Source organism: Thermobia domestica, chromosome 6 (genome assembly GCF_964235325.1).
Source record: "Thermobia domestica chromosome 6, izTheDome1.hap1.1, whole genome shotgun sequence".
Classification (NCBI taxonomy): Eukaryota; Metazoa; Arthropoda; class Insecta; order Zygentoma; family Lepismatidae; genus Thermobia; species Thermobia domestica.
In genome coordinates, this window is record NC_137459.1 from 155,895,373 (window position 1) to 155,905,415 (window position 10,043).

The 10,043-nt window shown below is 36.3% G+C and overlaps 1 non-coding gene and 1 pseudogene across 1 annotated transcript; both read right to left on the bottom strand.

Annotated features, from left to right (window-relative positions):
• Window positions 1-2,450: 2,450 nt before the first annotated feature.
• LOC145688750 (5.8S ribosomal RNA) lies at window positions 2,451-2,602 on the bottom strand. Its single transcript, XR_014131981.1, has one exon. It is a non-coding gene; the product is annotated as a 5.8S ribosomal RNA (ribosomal RNA).
• Window positions 2,603-3,497: 895 nt separating this feature from the next.
• On the bottom strand, window positions 3,498-4,178 carry LOC145688622 (small subunit ribosomal RNA; annotated as a pseudogene).
• Between the last annotated feature and the right edge of the window lie 5,865 nt (window positions 4,179-10,043).

Below are 10,043 nucleotides of genomic sequence, written 5' to 3' on the forward strand. Positions count from 1 at the left end.
GACTAAAGTTGAATCTGCTGTCTTAAATTCACAATCTCCTCCTCGTCGAATGGGTGATCTTAAATCACTGGTCCCAAATTGTGTATTAGTAGGCGAGAGCTCTATTCGATTAATGATAATATTGCCGTCAATATCAAAACATTTATAATTAACAATATCCCGATTACCTTCTTTTCTTCCTTCTGCAACTTGCTCCACTTCCTTTTCGCCATTATTCGCAAAATCATGCAGCGAGCTTTCTTCTAGTTGAGTTACTTCATTAATCATCAATCTGTCAAATTGAGAGGTTAAGGTCTGGACGTCCTTTTGATCATTCGTTAAATTAACTTTGTCATCATCTTCATCTTCACTTGTAGAGGATAATTTCCTGGTCCTTTTCTTCCGTATTAGCAATTCATTCCCGGGATCCGTGGGATTGTCTTCAGAATTCTTATCCGTAACCAATCTACACCGTTTACGACGCAATTCATATCTTCCATGACTTATATCTTCCTCGCTTTCACATTCGTCTGTATCATATGAGTTAGACTTCCTTTTCAATTGTTCGGTTTACTACAGTCATTGTTAATGGCTATAGATTCCTTCGAGATCCTTCCAATTCTTATAAGGTGCTTCTTTTTATCGCGGATTTCACTTAGAGTTCTTCCCTGGAAGTTATCCGCTAATATTAAATTAACGTTCTAATCTCCTAAGTTAGAATTAACGATGTCTACAAACAGATCGATCTCGTCATCTGTCCATTTTGGCCCTGCGCCAGGTCTTTGTCGTAGTTTTCTCTTATTCACCTCGGCAATCTTCTCACCATTACGCTCGGCAGGATGTTCAATCCTTGTTTGAGTCCCCCTGCCATGTGCAGTATTAAATTTCCTTGGGCAATAGTTACAGCGAAAATCGCCAGTATCTTTTCTTTCCCCTGGGCATTTGGGTACATGGCATGATATATTATGAAACTTATCAAAAGCCTTCTTACATTGACTACATCTAAAACGAAAATTACCCTTGTGTTTGGCTTCTAAATGACTTAAAAATCCTTTATTGTTCCAAAATAAGTCCTTAGGATGTTTCGGACAAAACAACTCATCTTCTTCAAACGGAAAATCAATTAAAATAATACCCTCCATTATTTAAAATAGCAATAATTTAAAGTAAAACCTACATAGCATTATGACCGTAAAATAACAGCAAATACTGAGTTAAAATAAGTCTGGGTTGTAAAGAAAGAAACGTTAATTTAATTGCCAATCGAAACAGGCTTCACTATGATACTGCAATAGCAAAGTAACAAAATGAATCGAAATAACTAGCTTAAAACAGAACTAGTTGAGTTTAACAAACTCCTTCCAACACAAAAGTTTTTAAAATTTTCAAGTCATACTGGGCATATTTATATTGTTTGCATATGCTACAAGGTTTTGTACCAGTAAAACAATTAAAAATGCTATAATTGTCTCTAAAATATCGTTAAACTCTCAAAATCCAGGCAAAACCACAAAAAACAGAATAAAAACCCCAATATTAAGAAGAAATAGTAATATGAGTACTAGTGGAAGTACTTATTGAGAGTTATCGTTACATCTTCAATAAAAATTTCTATACAACCAATATAAAAAACGGATACACGTTTTAGACTCACAATTTTATATTACATTTTTAATTGTAAATATGATGAGTTTTAAACAAGTTAATTTGGTAATATGAGATTTAATTGTTTTTCAAGTATAACAATTTTCTTATTATAGATTTTATAGATTTTATAATATAAAAACACAGCGCACCGGAAGGCTCGCGCACAACAGGACTTTTCAATTTACAAGATGAAGACCACCAACGTAAGTCAGGGGTCACCCCCTGACCCCTTGCCGGGCACCTCGTACTGAAGCTCATCCAGGAATAGATGCAAATTGGAATATCAAGACTCAGAGGCCAAATTACCTTGTTCGCCAGCCAGCCTAGCGCCGGCCCAGGCTAGAGAATTAAACTCCAAAAACCCTCGTTCGCCCTGAATGCTTCGAGAGAGACTAATCTCATGTGTACAAAACTCAGAGGCCCAATTACCTTGTTCGCCAGCCAGCCTTGCGCCGGCCCAGGCTAGAGAATTGCATGGACACAAGATAGTCTCGTTCCCATCGAAAGGGGTTTGGCAAGGATGAAATCCAAGGACCAAGTTCCCCAATTCACTCAGGAACTTTCGTCGAGACAAAAACTGCCTCAACTGGCGGATGTAAACCACCAGCCTTTGCTGCTCATTTAAGACAACCGCTGTCGCGGAAGCCCAAGAACACACAGTTTCAATTCCCCGGACCCATGGTCACAAGAGGTTACCAACAAGAAAGTCGAGCCATGCGCCAAACCCCTTGCCAGGCCCCTTGCACATGGCCACAGCATCACTACCGAAGTAGCGAGAGGCCGTGGGGTCATCTGAAAAACTTCCACCGCCAGCATAAAGATACCAACCCTCAGAGAGGTGTGACCCAGAAGAGATCCTGGGTCGCAATGTGCGTTCGAAACGTCGATGTTCCTGTGTCTTGCAGTTCACATTCTTTCGCGCGTCTAGTTGCGTTCTTCATCGACCCACGAGCCAAGTGATCGACCGTTCAGGGTTGTAAAAATTCTACAACAGCATTTCACGTATGCCGTGCAAGACATTAAAGTTCGTTTAACTTACCGCATCGGGGGCCGCACTGCCTCCCGTTTGGCCCCGTCAGCTGCGGTCACTAACCACAAAGCTGGGCGTGTTCATTCGAAAACCTTTCCCTGCATCACAAGGAATAATCTTAGGCTGCCCATGAGTTTGTAGCCAAAAATCATGGCTACCAGTTTTTCATTGAAGGCCATCTTGAACAGAAAAGGATACTGGCCTACAAAGCAGCGAATTCTAGCTCTAGTCGCCCGACCCGAGCGTATTAAAGGCTTCTTGTGCTACTAACGTGTAAGCCTTGCTCCTCAGAGCCTTTTCAAGACTTCTCCAACAGAGCAGTCACAGCCTACTCGAGTCCTTGGAGGACAAGCTTTCGTTCTACCCCAGCACCCGACATCCGGCACAAGCATTTTAAACGCTCCTGCTCCGATCGAATAAGTCTTACTCTCTTGGATCATTTTCAAGACTTCTTTTCAAACGGAATAAGCTTACTTGAGCCCTTGGATGTCGGAACTGGTTTATCATGTCATCTAACTGAGCATTTAAGACTCCTGCTCCGATGAATTAGTCTTACCCTCTTGGAGTCTTTTCAAGACTTCTCCACCGAAATAAGTCTACTTCAATCCTTAGATGACACACGGCCTGTGTCAATAGGTAGCCTACGCTACCCTCGCCGATGACAGTGGCTCCCCTTCTTGCGGCTCGCTTCCCAACTGTAGGGAAGACACGGGTCACCTTCCTCTCCTTCGCCTGTCAAGATCAGTGGCTCCCGTTCAACGGTGTCAATCTAACTGATACGACACACTAATAAGAAACTTTTGACATCAACCACCGCAGTGGTGATGAATTGATAATGATCCTTCCGCAGGTTCACATACGGAAACCTTGTTACGACTTTTACTTCCTCTAAATGATCAAGTTTGGCCATCTTTCCGACACGTCGGTACCACCGCAAGACGGAGGTGCTGGGTATCAGTCCGAAGGCCTCACTAAATCATTCAATCGGTAGTAGCGACAGGCGGTGTGTACAAAGGGCAGAGACGTAATCAACGAAAGCTTATGACTTGCACTTACTGGGAATTCCTCGTTTATGGGACATAATTACAAGCCCCAATCCCTAGCACGACGGAGGTTCTGCGGGTTACCCGGACCTTTCGGTCAGGGAAGACACGTTGATTTCTTCAGTGTGGCGCGCGTGCGGCCCAGAACATCTAAGGGCATCACAGACCTGTTATTGCTCAATCTCGTGCTGCTAGAGGCAGATTGTCCCTCTAAGAAGACATGAACCTTGGAAGGAAAGATTCCAGCGCCTAGTTAGCAGGCTAGAGTCTCGTTCGTTATCGGAATTAACCAGACAAATCGCTCCACCAACTAAGAACGGCCATGCACCACCACCCACTGAATCAAGAAAGAGCTCTCAATCTGTCAATCCTTCCAGTGTCCGGGCCTGGTGAGGTTTCCCGTGTTGTCAAATTAAGCCGCAGGCCACACTCCTGGTGGTGCCCTTCCGTCAATTTATTTAAGACGGTCGATAAGGCTTATAAGGCTTGACGGTGCATTAATGAGGAAAATTAGGTGGAAATGGAATTTTTGCCGTTTTTATCAGTCTGGATATTAGTCAACGGAACGAAGATAGTTGGATTCGACGGTATATATGTCTCGACGGTGCATTTAAGTGTGTGGTGTGAAGACATGAAATTATGGTGCAGATATATAATAGGGTGTACGGTCTATTGAATTGCTAATTGACGGTGGATTGGACGGGACGGTGTGAGGTGTGGTGCTGATTCAAGTTTACTGCAATAATTGAAATAGACATATAAGCAGCATGAAGTTTTTTGTCTAATTTTTATGATGGTTGTCCAAATTTATATATAATATATATTAATGAAGGTGTGCTGCCTTTAAGCTGGATTAATTATTGTGCCTTTTTGATTCCATGGAAATAATGTTTTAAAAAAAAGGTTTCACAGTGTGAGATTCTTTACTCTTTTAACTTTTATAATGTTTAAAAAATATCTCAACTAACTAATAGTATTTTTAGATATTAATTTTTATTGTGCCTTTAAAGATAATTGCATATTTAAATTTAATGATGTTGAAAACACAAAGTGAGATTTTTTATATTTTGAGTGTTTGGAATTTATAGGTAAGAGGCTTTTGGAAAACATTAGCATTTTTAGGCTTGGTAATTTACTGGGCTATTAGTGATAAGTACAAATTGGAATTTAATAGCTTTCGAAAAATAATATGATGTTGAATATTTTTATATTTGTAATTTATATATAATAGTTTTCTACAAGTGCTTTCTTCTTTTAGGCTCAATAATTTATTTGGCCATTTTTGATCAGCAATTTGTTGAATTTATGTATAAAAGTATCTGGGATTTGGTGAAGAACTTTATACTTATAAATATGAGAATTACCGTACGCATCTATATTATGTATTAAAAACTGAAAATTTATGAAAGAAATGTACATGGTAGTAGGGAGTTCTTCCACCTACCTGGGAGTAAGGTTGTAAATTATTTTTTTCATTTTTATTTTAGTTTTTTTCTGTATAAAACTTTATTGTTATTTTATATGGCTCTCTGAGTAGGTTATATATAGTCTTTATTCTATCTTTTGGCAGTTTCTATTGGATTTATTCCTCTTAGTTGGGAGTCGTTTTGTAATGTTTGATCTATTTGAATACGTCATTTTTATTTTTTATAAGATATACGATGGCTGAGGTTCTGATATCGCGGTGAGTTCGCAATATTTAGAAGGAAAAACATTAATATTTTCTTTCCCAATGGTGGAATTTAGCTGTTTAAATCACCCACAGCTTATTTTTTCAAATAAAAGGAAATTTTATAATCATTTAGAAGAACACCACGTTGGGGAGTTTTTGTTGGAATGTTCGGTATGTAAGGGACGATTTGACAAAACTCACTCGGCGGATTGTCATACACCCAAGTGTACGGGTCCTAAACAGAATACGAGTATAAATGTCCATGGTGTCCATCCTCTTTTCAAAAGTTGGGAGGGTTAGCTACTCATCGTGCGAAGGCACATCGGCAGAAGTGGAATGAGCTCAAATTGGAAAAAAGTAGGAAAAAAGTGAGTAAGAAGAGCAACAAAAATGGACAGAATCAGATACAAAAAAATTAAAAGTATTTTGCAAAAGAATAAGGATAAGGTAGACATTAATGAAATATTGTATAGGTCTTTTCTTAACAAAACGTTAGCGGAAATTAGGAATAAAAAATGTCAGATGCTAAAAAAAACTAAAGTTACAGTAGAGAAGGCCTTGGCCGAGCTAACTCCCATAGAAATAGATATAGATGAAGGAGATGTAATGGGTAATGAGAGAGATGATGGAATGCATAAAGATAATGGAGTAGATGATAATGAGGTTAAAAATGTGGAAGTAGAATTATTAAAGAATATGATTTTAGAAGAATTAGGGGGATTGGGTGTCGAGTCACAACAGGGTGACGTGATAGACTTGTTTAAAAGGTTAATAGGGGAAATAATGAAAAATACAGAAATGTTGTTGAAAAAAGGGAAGAACAGACAAGAAATGCGAGTAAGGAAGAATATAGTTCTTTGTTAGAAGAGATAGAGTGTAAAGTTAAAGAGTATAGGGAAGAAAATTTAAGGCTTAAGGAAATGATTGGTAATAACTCAGATAAAATCATAGCGGAAAAGGAATGGAATAAAGAGTTAGAGGAAATAAATGAAAAACTAAATCAAGAATTAGGGAAGGTCCAACAAGAGCTACAATGTTTAAAATTAAGAGAACAAAAGTTAAGGGCGCACAACTATAAATTAGATGAGCAAGTATTGGAGTCTGAGTTGAAGGTTAAGACGAAGTATCATGAGAAAGTTGATGAGTTGGAAAAAACAATTGTAAAGTATGAAAAAGAATTGATGGAATTGAGGGAAAGTATAGTAGGAATGGAGCAAATTATTAAGGAAAATGAGGTAAAGCTGAAGGAGTTGGGAAAAAAGGAGGTAATGGTGGATATGGGAATTAATACTGAAATAGTATTGGCAATGGATAGAGAAATTATTCATAGACAGGAACAGGAAAATATATTTGAGAGAATAGTACAAGATTTAGTTGATGAAAGATTGGTTGATCAATTGGAGGGAGCTGACGTTAGGAGAGGAATGGTAGAATATATGGAGAGTCTGTACTTAGATGGAATGAAAGAGGTGGAGAAAAGGATAAATTGTACATTAAATGAGATGTTGAAAGAGGGTTGTTCCAATATTAGTGAAGTCTATGATGAAGTAATAAGGATGTTAGGTTGTAGTAAAGACAAAGAAAAGGTTAAAGAGGAGGTTATGAAACGAAAGAATGGTAACGGTGGTGAAAGGAAAAGATATGCCAACTTTCAAAAACTATATGAAAAGAACCCAGAAAAATTAGCAACATTATTGGTTGAAGATCAGGAATTGGATGATTTGGAGGTGGATATTTATCCCGACGAAGAAAGTATTAGAAAATTTTATAGTGAACTATGGGGGAAAGCAAATGAAGTGAAAATAAATATTGTGGGAGAAATGGTAGATGAAAATAGTAAGAAAGAATTGATGCGCCCAATAACATATAAAGAGGTATCAGAGAGAATTAGAAAAATTAAAAATGGAACTGCCCCGGGAGTTGACCTAATAGTAAAAAAGGATATTAATAATAGTAAATGTTTCTATTTTCTGTGTAAATTGTTTAATATTATATTATTAGAGGGTTGCAGGCCAAGAAGTTGGAGTAATAATAAAACTGTACTGATACCGAAATTAGGTAAAGATCCGCATGATGTAGCTAACTGGAGGCCTATCACAATTACTTCGTTAATATGTCGTGTCTTCACTGGTATTATTGATAGCAGGTTAAATAAGGTGATACCAATTCATACTGCGCAAAAAGGATTTAGGATTGGGAACTCTACTCTGACAAATTGCTTTATATTAGATGATATTGTTAAAAAAGGGAAGAAAAGCACCCCTTTGTATGGATGTGTAGTTGACATTACTAAAGCTTTTGATATGGCATCCCAAAACTTGATAATTGATTGATTACAAAGTAGAGGTATTCCCTTGATGTATTGCAGTACGATTAAAAGTTTGTATAGTAATAACTTTACAAACTTTGTTAAAACAGAGGTAAACCTACCAGTGAGAAGGGGAGTTAGGCAGGGCGACCCACTCAGTCCGTTGTTATTTAATATTATTATGGATGAGATTGTTCGTCGGGCTTTTAGGACTGAGTAAGGTTATAAGTATGAAAATATAACACTGCCTCTTTTAGCCTATGGAGATGATGTTTTGTTGGCTAATTCTAAAGAGGACCTCCAGAAGCTTATAAAATATTTTGTAGAGGTATTGAATATGATGGGAATGAGTATGTCATATAATAAATGTTACACTATTAATTTGTATCTTTCTGGGAGATCGTTTGTGTCGGAGGGTCTGAGATTAGAAATAAATGGAGAATTTTTAAAGGATATGAAGATTTGTGAACCTTTTAGGTACTTGGGGTGTAACTATACTCTTAATAAGGGGATAGAAAATTCATATCATGTATCGGAATTGGAACAAGTTTTTGTTAGACTATCGAAGTTACCGTTGAAACCACGTCAAAAAATATCACTTGCTCAAACATATGTGCAACTAATTTTTTTTTATATTTGGATAGCAAGTTTTCTAAGTAGCAGCGTTTTGGAGGAAATAAATACAATGATAAGGAAGTAGTTAAAAAAACTGACTTCATCTCCATCCATCTATGGTTAAAGACTTTTTCTATGTAAAAAAAAGAGATGGTGGACTGGGTTTCCCCAATTTAACTGGTATAATTGGTCTGGCTCAATTTAAGTTTATTTTTTCGTTGAAGAGAAATATGGAAGATCCTGTGTTGGTAAACTTTTGTAAGGGTAAATACTTGGAAGAGATTGAGTTAAAACTTACTCAGAAACTGAAGGTTAAAGAGAATTGTAGTTTAAAAGAATTAAACAAAAACATGAATTAAAGGACGAATACTTTGAAAGTTGGGCAAGCAAAGAGAGTATGGGGAAAGGTATCCGCCTGTTCAGGAATGATCCTGTATGTAATAGATTTTTGTTTGTGGATGATCTGTTTCCTGACAATAGGTTTATTGATATAATTAAAATGAGATCAAATACTTTCGGCACAAAAGTAGCATTGGCCAGAGTAGATCCTCAAATTAATAATGAATGTAGAAGTTGCAAAGCAGAGTTAGAAACAATGGGTCATATTTTAGGAAAATGTGTTTCTCATGCAAATTATAGGATCGCTAGACATGATCAGGTAGTTAAGGCAATTCGAGATCATTGCCTCTTTAAAAAATATAGCGTTGGCATGGAACAAGAGTATGAGGTAGATGGGGAGATACTGAAGCCAGATTTGATTGTGGAACGTGGGAACTTAAGAACTGTAATGGATATTACAATTAGATTTGAAGAAGATGGAATGGTAGAAAGAGCTAGAGTAGAAAAAATAAAGAAGTATGAGAAGTTACAAGGAAAGTTTTTAGATAAGAAAAAGTTTGAAGTAGTACCGATAGTATTTGGATCCCGGGGTGGTATTCCAACTGAAACGAAAAAGGTATTAAGGAAATTTGAGTTACCGAAATTTTTGTTAAATAAAATTATTTATAATATAAAAAAATCAAGTATTGAAATGCTCAATAGCCATATGGACTATTTTTAAAAGATTTTAATGTGTTGGTCTATTAAAATTGTAGTTGATGTCAAGCATTTTAAGTTGTTTTCTATTTTTTTTGGTTTGTCGTTTTATTGTATACTTTTTAAAATATTTTTATAATTTTGTATATTTTTATAATTTCTTGTAATATTTTGTGAATAAATAAATTAAAAGGAAAAAAGATAAAAAAGGGAAAAAAGAAGAAAGGAGAGGAAAAAAGGGAAAAATAAAAAAATAGAAATTGGAAAAGAACAAAAATAGAGTAATAATGGACATGAAGAGAAAAGTAAGGAAAAGATAAAAAAGGGAAAGAAAGTAGAAGAAAAAAGTGGTCATGTTTTGTTTGGTTATGTTATTTTGGTCACGTTTTTATATTATTATAATTTATTATTTTATATTATTTTAAGATTTTAGATTTGTAAATTTTTGTAAAGTTATAAGTGTGATCATGTTTTGTGTATCATATTTTTTTATTTTATATTATCTTGTTATTTTAGATTTATAAATATTTTTTTTGTATTCATTGATGCATGTATCATATTCTTAATTTATAATAAATGGGGCGGAGGGGTTGTGCACTGAATGTTGAATTCATACCCTATGGGGAACCTTTTTTTAAGCTTGACATTCAGCTTTGCAACCATACTTCCTCCGGAACCCGGAAATGTTCTGTTTTCCGCGAAGATATGTGGGGA